The sequence below is a fragment of the Saccopteryx bilineata genome, chromosome 10 (genome assembly GCF_036850765.1).
Source record: "Saccopteryx bilineata isolate mSacBil1 chromosome 10, mSacBil1_pri_phased_curated, whole genome shotgun sequence".
Taxonomy (NCBI): Eukaryota; Metazoa; Chordata; class Mammalia; order Chiroptera; family Emballonuridae; genus Saccopteryx; species Saccopteryx bilineata.
The window spans coordinates 46,011,079-46,026,370 of record NC_089499.1 but is presented as its reverse complement, the minus strand read 5'-3'; the positions used below and the strand labels follow the sequence as shown (position 1 = coordinate 46,026,370).

The 15,292-nt window shown below is 48.8% G+C and overlaps 1 long non-coding RNA gene across 1 annotated transcript in view; it reads left to right on the top strand.

The window, feature by feature from the left end:
* Window positions 1-15,292, top strand: part of LOC136314600 (uncharacterized) — a 28,999-nt gene that overhangs the window by 12,398 nt on the left and 1,309 nt on the right. The window contains exon 2 of the long non-coding RNA XR_010727339.1: window positions 13,614-13,702. This is a non-coding gene — a long non-coding RNA (uncharacterized lncRNA). The remainder of the gene's footprint in view (window positions 1-13,613; window positions 13,703-15,292) is intronic.

Genomic DNA, 15,292 nt, shown 5'->3' with positions numbered 1-15,292 from the left:
AACTAATAAATAAAATCTTTATTTAAAAAAAAAAGAGGAAAGGAATAGGTGGAGCACAGAGGTTAGGGCAGTGAGACCACTTTGTATCATACTATACTATAACAAATACACCAGTCTGGTGGGTAGGCAGTCCATGTGCAGGGGCAGGAAGTACATATGAAATTTCTGTACCTTCCTTTCAATTTTGCTGTAAACCTAAAATTGCTATAAAAAAATAAAGTCTGTTAAAAAAGAACAACTGAAACCCACCCAGGGCACATGTGTGCATTATGCAGAAGGGAAGTATCAAGGCCTGGAATATATTTTCCTTGAGGGGACAGACAGTGCAGGGAAACACTGTGTCAGGAGGCAGAGGTACAGGTTTGAGTTGCAGGTGTTTCTTCCCCCTGCTCAGCGAGGTGCCCAGAACACGGCCAATGCAGATAAACATTCAGGTGCCTTTCTTGCCTGGCCTCTTCCATCAACCACATCACCTCCTCCAAGTTCGGGGTTCTTATACGAAGGAGAAGCACCACCTTATACCCTCAGTAAGGAATCAAGGTCTCTCAGGTCAAGACCATAGTAGGAGGAAGAAGACATCCACATGCCAAGGACATCTGCCAACAAAGTCCCAGGCCAACCTCTGAGGGTCTAAGCTGACCCCAGACTGATTTTCAGTTCATGTCCCAGCAGCCCAACGTGGTGGGTCAGAGAGAGCCACATAGCTGACATCAGGCACACAGAGACGGGCAACACTGCAGGGCTGCACAGCCCTCTTCAGGAGTGGGGAGGCCATGAGGTCCGCACCCACCTCCTTCCAAGTGACAAACACCAGCCTCAGCTGCTCAATTGCTGTGTGACCTTTCCTGACCCCCACCCTAATAGCCCCACCAGGTTTCCGACCAGCCCCAGGGGCTCTCTAGGTTGGAGTAAGCATGGCATGGGAGCGAAGCAGGGTTTCCAGGAAGCACTGGGGCCAAGACTGGGAGACCTCTGGACAGGTGGGCAAGGTAGCCACTCCTCAGAAGTGCTCCAGGCCTCCCTAGGAGCCTCGTAGTCCAGGTCTGCAGAAATCAGAAATCATGAGGGCCAGGGCCAGGGGATCTAGGGAAGATGGCAAATACACCAGGCACTCGGCAGAAAAAAAGACGTGTCTTCTGGAAAGCTGGCCAGCCCAAAATCCACAAAAAAGACCATTTACAAGAAGTGGCTTTTCTGAGCTCCTTCAGCTGAGTCCCAGGGTAGGAAGCAGGCTCAGGCGAGTGCATGTCCCAAGGCCCACTCTCAGTCCAGCTTCTGCTGGGCCCAGCTGAGCGTCCGGGGGTGAGCAGCCACTTTTCCCAAAGATCAGATCGGATCATTGGAGCAGGAATGTGCACCCTGTGGTCAGAGATTGTTACTGCTCTACTCAATTTAGGGACAGAGTCAGGGCGGGAGATGAGGGATCACAGGCAAAAGACCCCTCCAGGTAAGGCCAATAGTGCTCATGGCTGAGAGTTTATTTAGACAGAGATGAGTTCAAGTCCTGATTCTGCCCCCTTTATCAGCTGTCTTTATGGGCAAATGACTTTATTTCCCTGTCTTCATCTGTAAAATGGGGATGATATAAAAATCCTTAACTAGAATAGGATATATTATGATCCTGTGTGTCCATTGCTTGTACACCGCAAGCCGTCCTTAAGCCAAAGCCCCATCAGCATCCCTCCTATTGATAATAGCCATTGTTTTGTGATTATTAGTAGTAATTACAATTATCATATGAACATCTTCCTCTGCCTTAATTTCCTCATTTGTAAAGTGGGGACAATAAAAGGGCTGGCATCATGAGCTTGCTGGGGGATTATATGAGTAAGAGTTCCTGGCACAGAGTGAGCACTCAGTAAATGTTTGTTATGATTGTTATTACTGTTTTTATCATCACTGTTGTCCTTTTACTCCTGGTAAAGCTCGGCAAGCCAGCACAGGCTTCTCCAAGAAGGATGCATTCATATGTCTAAAAGAAAAGGGAGGTTCAGGGAAGCACAACCATTGGCACAGGTCACAGAGCGGTCTGGGCAGCAGAGGTGGGACAGGGACCCTGTTTCCCACTCCTGCATCCCAGTTTCACGCTGCCCCACCTCCACCGACACCCCCATCAGTACACATCTCTCCTCTCTGGAGCTGGCAGCAGCCCGGACAGCCGGCCCCAGGCCAGGGAGGTAGAGGTTGGGGCGCACGCGGGGCTGCACGTGGGGCGCGCACGGGAGGAGCCGCACGTGTTGATCCGCGCCAGCCCGCCTGCGCTGGGAGGGTCGGGCAGGCTGCGGCCGGCCGCTGGCTCCCCGCCACGGGCGCGCTTCCGGGGCGTCTTCCAGTCCTGCGAGGGCGTCGGCGCTGGGGGAGCATCGGTGCTTGCGAATAACGTCCAGCCAGTCGGTGAGAGGCCTTCTTCCCTTCTGCCCACAGTAGCCTTTCCAGAATTCTGACTCCCCAAGTCACAGCTCCGAAGGAAAATCAGAATGGCAGCGGCGAGCGTCCTTGATGTCTTCCTTTCTTTTGCTGGCCCCCTCATCGTCAGCAAGTCCTGTTGGCTCTGTAGAACAGAGCCCAAATCCAGAGGCTCCTCTACCTCCTACTGCTCCCTGGGTGTACAACCACCATCCTCTCCCTCAGACCGCATCCTCACCCCCCCCCCCCAACCTTGTCCTGCTGCACAGCTGACACAGCTGCAGCTGCCAGTGTGATTGTCGTGAGCTACCTTTTGTGTTAAAAGGACAGAAAAAGTGCACGGATTGTATGACTTTGTATTTGCATGAGGAAGTCACCCTATTCTGGTAGCTACCATACAGTTTAGAAGTGAAGCCCAAAGCCTACAGAGAAAAACAGAAAATTAGGTGAGATTTAGAATAAGAAAAGGAGTCATAGAAAATTAGAAATTTTAGAAAGTTGACAAATGCCACAAACATCACAAAGTCCAGAAAAATAACTTTTTTTTTTTATTAATCAACCATCTGACATACCTTTGTAATCCTTTTCCCCAACATTTCATTGATCACCTCCACATGATGACAGTTTGTCATATTGTTAACAGGGAATTAAAAGATACTTCAGTCTTTCCTTTAACAGGGCCTGTTGAATAAAGCTCTTGCTACTACAGACTATTTAGGAAAGTTTCAGTTTCACAAGATGTACTTGGAATGATCATATAAACACATGCATTTCAGCACCATTATTAAATTTGGAAAAACCCCCATCAAGTTTTTTTTTGTATATGATCTGTTACAAAGACCATTGTTGTTTTCAGGCCAGCCATAAGTTTGTGCTCTACAAACACAGAAGTCTGATCATTGCATTTTGCATGATCTTCCCCAAAGATGAAAACAATGTATCATGTTTGTGATTGTATACTCTGCATTATTCTGTCTTCTCCCACAGGAAGGAACTTTGGTTTGCACTAGGGGTGGATGACAGCAGGATGAAGCAAACCCTGCATTTACAATGTAATACATCTGATCGGTAGAAAGGACTTTCTGCAGAACAGCTTCTGACTCCTTACATGTCAGGCCTGATGTTCCTTCACTTTCTGCACACTTTCTGTGCTGGGTGACAGAGCACATTCATATGGTTATACAAACTCTGGACTAGTATCTCAGAACCACGATCCAGGTGAGTGTGCATGGTGAACTTTAGGGAAGCCGTCTTCTACACCAAGATGGCTAACTTTGAACCCACATGCATTTATATCAGTAAACTCAATTTAAATGTACCCACAACTTAACTTCCCCTGAGCTGGATCCCCTTAGCTGCTTTCGGGTGCAATATATTCCTTTTTAGAATTTTACACACATGAACATAGGGCTGAGGCTCCATCTGACGATAAGGAAGGAGCCTGTGCACAGAAAAAATCCTGAAAACTTTGAAAACTTTTCTGAGTGCTATGGGCTGAATGTGTGCCCCCATGCCCTCCCTCACCCCCAAATTCACATGTTGAATCCTAATCCCAAAGGTGATTGTTTTTAGGAGCTGGGGCCTTTGGGAGGTGATTAGGTTATGAGGTTAGAGCCCTCATGAATGGGATTGGTACCCTTACAAAAGAGGCTCCAGAGAGCTCCCTTGCTTCTACTACCAGGTTTGGATATAAGACATTTGAGACCAGGAAGAGGGCCCTCACATGACCATGCTGATACCCTGATCTTGGACTCCCAGTCTCCAGAACTGAGAGCAATAAATTTCAGTTGTTTATAAGCCACTCAGTCTGTGGTATTTTGTTACAGTATTTGGAACAGTCTAAGACACTGAACTTTATAAAAAACTCTACTCTGGACCATACCTTTCTTACCTGTAAAATGGGATAATGATAATAATACTACCTGCCTTATGAATAAATTATTATATGAAAAGCACTTGGAAGCCTATCTGGCACATAGTAGGTGCTTATTTAAACATTTGCTGACTTGAATGACCAATAAAAGAGACTTATAAACCACAAAGTAAAGGGCCATTCACGGCCCTGGCCGGTTGGCTCAGTGGTAGAGCTTCGGCCTGGCGTGCAGGAGTCCCGGGTTCAATTCCCAGCCAGGGCACACAGGAGAGGCGCCCATCTGCTTCTCCACTCCTCCCCCTCTCTTTCCTCTCTGTCTCCCTCTTCCCATCCCGCAGCCGAGGCTCCATTGGAGCAAAAGATGGCCCGTGCGCTGGGGATGGCTCCTTGGCCTCTGCCCCAGGCGCTAGAGTGGCTCTGGTCGTGACAGAGCAACGCCCCAGATGCTGGATGGGCAGAGCATCGCCCCCTGGTGGGCGTGCTGGGTGAATCCTGGTCGGGCGCATGCAGGAGTCTGTCTACTGCCTCCCCGTTTCCAGCTTCAGAAAAATACAAAAAAAAAAAAAAAGGCCATTCACATTCTTCAGTCCAGTTAAAAATTGATATGAGCCAAACTAATTCATTGCAGCCCTTGCAGAGCAGATTTGTAAAAGCCTGGTTATAAGAAGAGAAGTAAACTTGTCTGTAGCAACAGCTGGGGTTGAGGCTCTCCCTACAGGGTGGAGCTGGGAGCACCTTGAGGAAGCAGTTATTCAGCCTCCACTCACAGCCTCAGAGGTGAGGATCTCACTACCTCTGGAGGCAACAGGCTTTTTATTCATCTAACACCACCTTCCACCCATGTCTCCCACTCTGGCTCCATGTGTCTGCCTGTCCCTACCCTCATCAAAGAGAGGAAGACCCAAGCTGACAAGCAGAGATTCCATAAGATGAGAAAATCACCCTAACCTTGAAAACAGAAAGAACAAGATGGTGTAAGCTCTGTTAGACAAGCAAAGAAATCAAGAAAGAGCCTAGGAAGACATCTAGTGGAAGAGAAAAGAAATGTGGACAAAGAGAGAGGCCATCCCACGAAGAGGTAGGAAGAAGGAGCAAGGGACAAGGCAGGATGAGGTGGAGAGAGGGGCTTGGTGAGCTTGGAAGCAGCTGACCTCGCTTCATTCTCCTCACAAACACTGCTCAGGCATCAGCAAATATTTATTAGATCCCTGTGGTCTGGGATTCTGTAGTGGGCAAGACAGAAAAAATCTCTACTCTAGTACAGCTTAGAGTTTGGTGATAAAGACAGAAAATAAACAAACGAGCCAAGAGATAAAGCATGAGAAAGTAATAAAGAACAATGCAGAAAATTAGGACAGGGTGAGGTGGAAGGAAGTACCAGGAGCTACATTGAGGGAGGAGGTGACATTTGCGCTGAGGCCTGGCCAGTGAGAAGGAGCCAGTCATGGAAAGATGAGGGGAGAGCTTTCCAGGGAGAGGAACAGCAAGTGCAATGGTCACGCGGTGGGCACAGGCCTGGCACATTCAGGGAACAGCAAAGACTGGAGTGAGCTTGGGGAGTGTGGCAGGCGACAAGCTTAGACTGATGGGCAGGGAGTCAGACATAAAGGATATTTTTAGCCAGGATATTGAACATGAATTTTTTCTAAGTACATAGGATTAAGGAACATACACACACACACACACACACACACACACACACACGCTTCTAGTGTTCAAATGGCCTGGACACTTTTTAAAGTAGTATTGAAATACTCTGAGATGGGGCCATTTTTCCATTTGAGTCTTATGTGGCGATGGGCCACCTAATTTCCATCTCACAGCTGATCCAACTGAAGCCCAGAAAGGTGAAGTGATTCATCCCATGTTACAAGGCCAGCAAGTAGCTGAACCCAAGTCTGGCTCATGTTCTACTGGGACACAACTTCATAGCACTTCCTAAAATGGGTGTGGATTCTTTACAGTTAATAAAGTGCTTTTTAATCTACACTTTATCTCATGTGCTATTACTGAGTGTTATCACCTCTTTGCCATAGCCTGGGAAATGTTTCTGAGACCTTGAATGACTAGTCACAGCTCTGAAGCTGCTCTTTATCCTCAGTTTTCACCAACTTCTCTCTGAACAGGATCACTGTGGCTCGAACTCAGAGTTGGATCCAGCTAGTCCCAGTGGATGTTAGAGAAGGCTGCTGCTAGCCCATACAGTGTCTTTGTGCAAATCAGAAAAAGGCTTCCTTTGCTCAAGATACTTGACTTCGAGCTTCCCGAGTGTGAGGTACTCGCTTAGACATGGAACCCTTGTGCAGTGCACAGCCTGAATGACTGGAGTGCTTTTCCATGCCCCTGCATAAACTATTTAGAAGAGGAAAGCTAGGAGCCCCAGCAGGAAGGAGACCCACTTGAAAGTGGCCAAACTAGACCACACACAAACACATGCTGTGCCTCGGGGGTAACCGTGACTGCCCAGGTTTCCCTAGAACCTCCCAGCCCATCAGGACATTGGGTTCCAGTTTACCTCCTCATCACTATACTATACACCCTCAGTGCCACTGCTCCCCGCCACCCCCATTGCATAGTCACCTACTTTGGGCTGTGAAATGTCTGTTCTCCTGGCACTGTGCGATGGCTCCTGAAATGTCCCCCTGAAAAGAGCCCCACAATTTGATTGTGGGTGCCACGAGGTTCCAGCACTCACTGGACCCACGTTCCCCATGTGGCCAGTGCCACCTCCCAATGCCAGGAGCTCATCTTTGCAGTCCTTCAGCTCCTAAATTTAGAAGCGTGGATTAAATCCAAATGAATGGAGAGTTATGTAACTTCATGTCCCTCTTTACTGTCCCTCCCCTTGGAATAATCAGCCTTAATCAGCTAATGATGGGGCCCCGAATGCAGCCCCAATCCACAGAGAAGCTATTAGGCTTACATAAGGAGTGACATTGGCCTGGTGTATTATGAGGCTTTAAAATACATTCTTACTCTCTCTTTCCTCTCTCTCTCTCAATCTCCTTCACCCACACATTCTAATGCACACATGCACACACACATGCTCACATACTCTCCCAACATGTCCATCAAATCCTGAAGCAGCTTAGCTAGTCTGGGATCAAATACAAGCAAGCTGAGAGAAGGTTTTACTCATTGGGTGGTTCAAATCTTTACCTCAGAATAAATCGCCTCAATCTGTAGTGGCAGCTAAACCAGGAAAGAAGGGAGCACTTTATCACAGAATTATTGACTGAAGGAAAAGGGAAATACAAGGAGGGAGATTTGAGAACTTCCTAATCATCAGAATTGTCTGGCAACAAAACGTCCAGTTTGAGGAAGTAGTGAGCTCCCTGTCACTGGAGGTGAGTCAGAAGAAGTTGGGGATAATGGATAAGGATACCTGCACTGAGCAGAGACTGATGAACTGACATTTATACAGGGTTAGTTTTGTGCCAGGAATTGTTCTGTATAGGGCATTATAACAAAGATGGCAAGTCTTACCTATTGGGAATGGCTGCCTGGAACTCTAGACACACAGAAAGATTTGGAGGCTCAGGGAGAAAGAATATCTTGATCAATTCGCAATGTTTTCCATGGTGCAAAAAAAGAAAACAAATATCTTGATTGATTAGCAATGCCTGCTACTGATGCAAGAAAAGAAAACAGCAGGTGTGCTATTTGCCAATGATGCATCTTGTCATTTATTAATCCCTTTATATGTAGATGAGAAAATTAAGATTCAGAGGTTCACAGCTGGTAAGTGGAAGAACCAAGATTTGGATCCAGATATGGCTTCTAAGTATGCTCATGGCTACTATACAGTACTATTCTGCCTCTCCATGATTAAAGGAATGGTCCTGGGGTTGAATATGCAACCACCAGCAACACTGTTCTCTCATTTTCAGATGCCAGAGGCATCTGAGTTTGTAACCTCTGATTTGTAGGCTCAAGAAGGTTACCTACCTGGTTGCAGGATGTCCCAAGGAGGAGGCATGTGCGCCACTCCCTGACCCTGGACAGATCCTGAACACCCACCACCCATCTCTGACTCCTAGCAACACTGGAGATGAGTTTCCATCCCCACTGCATGGATGAGGAAACTGAGACAACCGAGGGTGGACCATCTGTCCTCCTCAGATCCTGTGCTTGGTGGCACACAGAGCCCAACAGTCCTGGCCGGAGAGCATGTTCTACAGCATACAGAGTGCAGAAAACCTGTGACCTTACGCACACAAAGTCTTAGAATGAGGAGAGCCTGTGGGGGCTGGTCCTAGTCCCAGTGATCTACTCTCCCCTTGTGAAGATGAGGGAACTCAGATGACAAAGGCAAGGCACACACAGGAAGGGGCCTGTGGGAGGGACTCAGTAGGCACATCATGCCTGCCTCTTGGCCCAGCTTAACACAGGAACTGTCTTCTCAGATCCACCTGCACTGAGTCAGCTCCCTGAGGCTTTTAGCACCAAGCCATAACATTTCTGGGGTTTTCCCCCCCATTGATTAGAGAGAGAGAGAGAGGAAGGAGAAGAGGAGGATAGGTACAGAGAGAGAGCGATGAAGGGAGAGAGAGAGAAGAATTAACTCATTGTTTCACTTAGTCGTTCCATGCTGGGACAATGCTCTATCCACTGAGCCACCTGGCCAGGGCAAGCCATAAACTTTCTGATAGTCTCGTGGCACTTGAAAACTGCCCCTTCCCAACTACATGACACGCTCCATCAGCACCTTCAAATTGCTAGTCCCATGGCCAGACACCATCCGTACTTCTCATCTCCCTGCAGGCCACTTTTCAACAATTTTTCATTTCCCTCTCATCAGTTATCCATTATTCCTATCCTGAGGGCCTCTCTCTTCAGCCCTATTGTTCAGCTTCTGTCTCTACCACTTCCTTTCAGGATGGGACAAGTTTTACCCAAACCCTTGCTAAGAAACAAAGCCACCATGAGAACAGAGATTTCAAGTGGGGCCGAGTCAAGACCTTACGCACACAAAGTCTTAGAATGAGGAGAGCTTGTGGGGTCTGGTCCTAGTCCCAGTGATCTACTCTCCCCTTGTGAAGATGAGGGAACTCAGATGACAAAGGCAAGGCACACACATGAAGGCCCCTCAGGACCTTGGCCAGGACCTCAGAGTTGCTTAAGCCAGAGGGCGTGGCTGCTTTTGTATTCTGCTTAGATGGTGTCCTGGGAGAGTGCAAGCAGAGGGTAGGGGCCATGGCCATGGAGGCTGGAAACAGAGACCCAGAGACTTGGTGTTGCCTCCCCTGCCAGCATTTCACCTTGGATCCTCTTCAAAGAGGTTAAAGAGGTTTACTGATGCTATAGAAGTGCCCCCACCTTTAAGATAAACCTCAAGGCTCACCCTCCCAAAGAGATAAGTCAGGGGGTGAGGTTTCTGGTTGCAAAAGGTGAACCCTGAACCACTGCTTCTGCAGTGGACTTCAGCCTTTCCTCATAGCTCATTAACTGGGAGCTGCCTGAAAAATCACCAAGACCAGTTGTTTCCAAATTCTTGGCATCAAATTGCTTTTTGCAAGCAAACTTTCTTGGAACACCAGTCCATGAGACGGATAAAAACCATGAGTTGTTGACCCTTCCAAAACTGCGTGCAAAATGACGTGTGTGCATGAGTTTTTCCTTGGGCAGGCATCTCTGGTTATCTTGATTCTTCAAGGGCTACTTACCCCAGGCATGGTTAAGAGGGCCTGGAAGCGCCTGCTGACAGTCTAGGATACAGTGATTGTCACATCTATTTTTGTCACCTGTTTGCCTTTCTAGCTGGGTGTTGCTCCAGCTGACATTTAAATGAGTTTGCATTTGCAGAGCCCACACCAACTGGCACTGTGGGTGCAGCAGGGGGCGAGGAGGAGGGCTCCAGCCCAACAGATGGCAGGGGAGTGGCTGCTGGAGATGGAAATGTGGCCCCAGACCTACAGGAGTTGCTTGGGAGCATCTGGAGTGCTTGCTTTAAAGAGAAAGAGCAAGCTGCTCCAGGAAGAGCTGGAATGTGAGTGGCCATGCTGCCCCCTTCCTCTGATGTGCTGTGTAGCCATGGACATGACCTTCTCCCTCTGTTTTCACCTGTATTGTGAGGACCAGTGTTCCCCGAAATGTGAAGCATATGTACACAACATGGCCTGAAATAACATCAGCTCACACACAGAGGAAGTGATGCTTTTTGGGTTCCCTTTGAACCATTCTTTCTGATCACACCCAGCAGGGAGGTTCAGTGTGGGGCTGGGGACCTTTAACACCTAGTTAACCCCTGTGGAACTCCCTGGCAAAGACCCGACTGACCTGGCACTCAGGGCAGACGGCAGTGTCTAGTTGGACTGTGATAAATGTGGTTTTCTGGGCATTGCTGTATTCTATTACACACAGTGCTCTTTCCAGCAGTGATATGAATGATGTCTTTTAAAGTAAAGAACAAATATGTGGCGATTGAACACAAAATGTTAAGAAAATGATAGAACAGGAGGGATGTGGACATGACAAAAATGTGGAGTTGGGTGAGAATACCCAAAGCCAGGGAGACTTGAGCGAGTTAATCACTGGGTTCTAAGAAGCACTGCCATGCTGGCCCCCCGCGACCCCAACCACTGAAGAGGGGCCCATGGCCCAGCTCTGCCAACAACCCCAGAGCAGTGGGATAAAGGGGTTGGAAGGGGGTTCTGAGCCTGGGGTGGTAACAAGGAGCCAAATATCTCAAACTAGGGTACATGCACCTCTTGGAGTGCCAGGATCTGATCTGCGGAGTTTGTGAAGCCCCGAAGATTGAGGACAGTGAAAATCATCTTCTGTGTAGTTTAAAACATTACCCTTTTACAAAAACAGTGTGCCTGTACTGTGGGAGGGAATGCAAATTTCAGAGCCACTTTGGGTAGTGTCCCTGGGCCCCAGGAATTGTTTGTTCCCTATTTCACCTGAGAGGTGCCACCCCAGGCAGTGGCTAAGCTGGACTCTGGTGTCCAGCCATCTGGGCTTGAGTCACCTGTGCAAACTTGAGGAGGTTCTTGGTGTGGCTAGGACTCCGGCTTGCAGGCAACAGAAGCGGGCTCAGCTAAGTGCAGCCAAAGATACGGGACCTTAGCAGCAGGATGGGAGGCCACTCTTGGAGTCAGTCTCAGAATCCGCGGTGCTTACACGAGAAGCCTAGAGCAAGATGGAGTTTTCAAGGTGAAAATGTGTCTCAGGATTCAAGAGTTCAACTTCCAGGAAAAAGCATCCAAGCCTGGGTCCTGTGCCTGCCCCTTAGTCAGAGGACAGTCTTGACTGGACTGCCAATACTGAGGGTGGGGAGGTTCCCCAAAGGGAAATAGGGGTGTCCCCCCATAAAAGGGGTGAAGAATGCTAAGCAGGCAAGGAAAACAAATGTCTACTATGTCACTCTGCCTCAGTTTTCTTTGTAAACAGGGATGAAAATGGTCTGGCCCTTTGAGGGCAATTGAGGGGATTAAATGATATCACCATGGAAGGGCCTGGCTCTCAGTAACTGACACTCCATAAATGTCAGTGATTGGGTACTTTTTTTTTAATTGTTTGTTATAAAAGGGCACAAAAACAAGCCACTGGGGGCCAGATGTGAGCCTGACAAATGCCACATACTTCTTTCAGTTACAGCCACAGAGGCGTTGGGGTGGCAGACATGGGTTCAAATCCTGGCTCCACCACTGACTACCTGAGAGGCCCCAGGCAAGTGACCTCAGCCCTCTGAGCCCCAGTGGTCACATCTGGCTGCCAACAGCTGCCTGGGCACAAAGCCCATGTCTAGACAGCAGACATGAGCACAGCTGGGCCCAGGGGCTCAGGGGCAGGTGGGCAGCTCAGACAGCCTTCCTATCAAATGTTCCATCCCCATAACTCTGGGAGCCCCACCTTAAGGGAAGGCCAAGAGCTCTTGGATAACTCTGTCTGATGCTGGCCTTGGGCACAGTTTCCTTTTCCAGGAACCTCAGAGTTGGAAAAACTCCCAGATGCTTTGGGGCCAGTTGGTTCCCATGGGAATTCCCTGAGACACTTTTAAAAATGCAGATTCCTAGGCCTCCCAGAGACCCAGTGAGCCCTGGGTGATATGCAGCAGAGTGATCAAGCTCTGACTGCTCCAAAATCACTTCGATAGCACCCTCCCGCATCTTCACACTCCCTCCCCGGGCAGTCAGCCCATGGATGGAGTCCTACCAGGAAGGGCCCTCTTCTAGAGCTGCCTTCCCTGCAGCCTTCTCACTCCTATTCCAGGAGCCCTGACCCAGCACAGCTCTCAGGGCCTAGGAGACGAGCTCTCCCTCTGTCTGCTTTTCTTCCAGCTCAACCACCTAAATGTGGCCAAGGCTGGGTGGATATGGGGTACAGGCTTATATAAGGTGGGGGTCTGGGATGCTGGAAGGAGGGATCCCAAGGCCAGGCTCCCATGAACCCAGAGACAATAGCAGTCATACAGGAATCCAGAGTTAAGAGTGAGAAGAGATGGGGTGAGAATTGAGGCAGGGAACTAGGGGGCTCAGGTTCATTAATCAGGGAGACTGCATGTGCGGGTCCCAGGCAGCTCCTACAAACCCTGACTCTCACTGCTTCAGTTAACAAACATTCACTGAGCTGTTTCTGCTCCTTTGCCACCTTGTCCCTTGGGGTGAGGAGCTGCCACAACGCCCCTGCCCGGAACTCCAGCCCCATCTTCTCACTTGGTTCTGCCTGCCCAGCTCCTGGCCTTCCTTTTTGACTACAGTTCACCTCGCTCACCTCCCCATTTTCTTCCCAGAAATCAGCCCCTCTCTCAGGCCACTGTATTTAATGGTACACTTCAACCCCCCACCCCCCAGCTTCAAGGGGACCCTGAGACTCAGGTCTAGCCAATCAGAGCATCACCTCCTCTGAGCCAAAGTGATTGGTTCAGGGATGGGCATGCAGCCTAAGCCTGGCCAATGAGAGCCTTCCCGGCCATTTGCTGGATCTAGGGAGGCTGCGAAGACTAGCCCAGGTTGTTCACTGGGCAAGTGAGTTATATTCTGCCCAAACCCCTTGCCTGTGTCTACCTATTTTTTTTTCTTCTAGTTTGCACCCAAGTGCTATGTGAGCTGGCAGAGACCCTGGCTGAGCTTTCAGAAAAAGGGCTGTCAGTTTCCACAAGGGAAGGAGGTCAGCTGGAAGTTGCTGGAGCTAGGTCTGCCTTCTCAGGGCAGAGCTTCACAGAAACCATAACCTAGAGAAGAACTGAGAGAGGGAGGGAGAGAACATTTTTTTTTAACCACCTGAAACCAGCTGTACTTGAAATCCAAACTACCTTGGAATTTTTTTTCCCTGTTACAAGACTCAATAAATTCCTTTAAAAAAAAAATATTTTATTGATTGATTTTAGAGAGAAGAGAGAGAGCAAGAAAGAGAGACGGGAGGAGGAGTGGAAAGTATCAACACATAGCAGTGGTTTCTCATATGTGCCTTGACCAGGTAAGCCCAGGGTTGCGAACTGGCGACCTCAGCACCTCAGCATCCAGGTCAATGCTCTATCCACTGTGCCACCACAGGTCAGGTGGTATTAGTTCTTTTTTTTTTTTTTTTTTTTTTTACATTTTTCCGAAGCTGGAAACGGGGAGGCAGTCAGACAGACTCCCGCATGCACCCGACCAGGATCCCCCCAGCATGCCCCCCAGGGGGCAATGCTCTGCCCCTCTGGGGCATCACTCTGTTGCATCCAGAGCCATCCTAGTGCCTGAGGCAGAGGCCACAGAGCCATCCTCAGCGCCCGGGCCAACTTTGCTCCAATGGAGCCTTGGCTGTGGGAGGGGAAGAAAGAGACAGAGAGGAAGGAGAGGGGGAGGGGTGGAGAAGCAGATGGGCGCTTCTCCTGTGTGCCCTGGTTGGGAATCAAACCCAGGACTCCTGCACACCAGGCTGATGCTCTACCACTGAGCCAACCGGCCAGGGTCAGTTCTTTTTTTTTTTTATTGATTTTAACTTATTGTGTTCACATAGATTCTAGTGTTGTCCCCTCCCCCATATTCCCCTCAACATCTCCTTTCCCCTCCTCCCCATAGCGCCCTCCCCCATTCCCTTCAGGTTTAATTCCATCCTATCATCCCCTTTACCTCTGTCGTCTTTCCCTCTGATCCCTTTGATCTGTCCTCTGTCTCAATTCCGTTCCTCAGTTCACATTGTTCATTGGATTCCTCACATGAGTGAGGTCATATGATATTTTTCTTTTTCTGCCTGGCTTATTTCACTTAACATAATAGTTTCCAGGTCCATCCATACAGCTGAAAACAGTTTGGGCTTGTTTTAAACCCTAGATTTTCCAGGGGTTTGTACCAACTCCAGCTCTTCAGAATCCCCGTGTTTGGTGGTAAGAGGGGTCCCAGGCCCCATAGACAATACAGGGGTGTGCTGTGCTCACTTTGACAGCTCATGGTTTCCGCCCCTTCGATGCCTCCCCTAGGACTGAATTCAGTGAACCTGTCCAACTCCACATGGCCGGCTGCCCTCCCCAATGGTCTTCCTTGGTCATGCTACTTTAGTTGATGGCTCCTACATTTTTTTCTACTGCTGAGGATACAAATCTTGGAGTCATCCTTGCTCATCTCTTTCATAATCTACATTCAATCTGTCAGCAAATTCTATTGGCTCCACATTCAAAATATGTCCAGTGACCAGCCATGTCTTTACCATTCCCACTGCCACCACCATGGCCCAAGGCCTGTCATCTCCCACATGGATATATCAGTCTCTTCTTCACTGTGGCCCTATTTCTGTCTCCTTTCCCTCCTAGTCAGAAAAGGTTAACTAACAGGTTGTGCTGTGGTAACAAACAAGCCTCATATCCCAATGGTATAAACCAGTGGTTCTCAAAGTGTGCGCCAGGGTGCACTGGTGCACCCTAGAAGATTTCCAGGTGAGCCCTATTGTATTCCAGAGAAATATGTGCCTGTTGGGGACCAAAAAACCAACAGGGTTTTTGGAGTTTAGATTTTTGGGGGACAGAGGTGTGGGGAATTGGCTGTAAACTGACAGTTTGTCCAACCCCCACCTCACTTGCCTGATTAG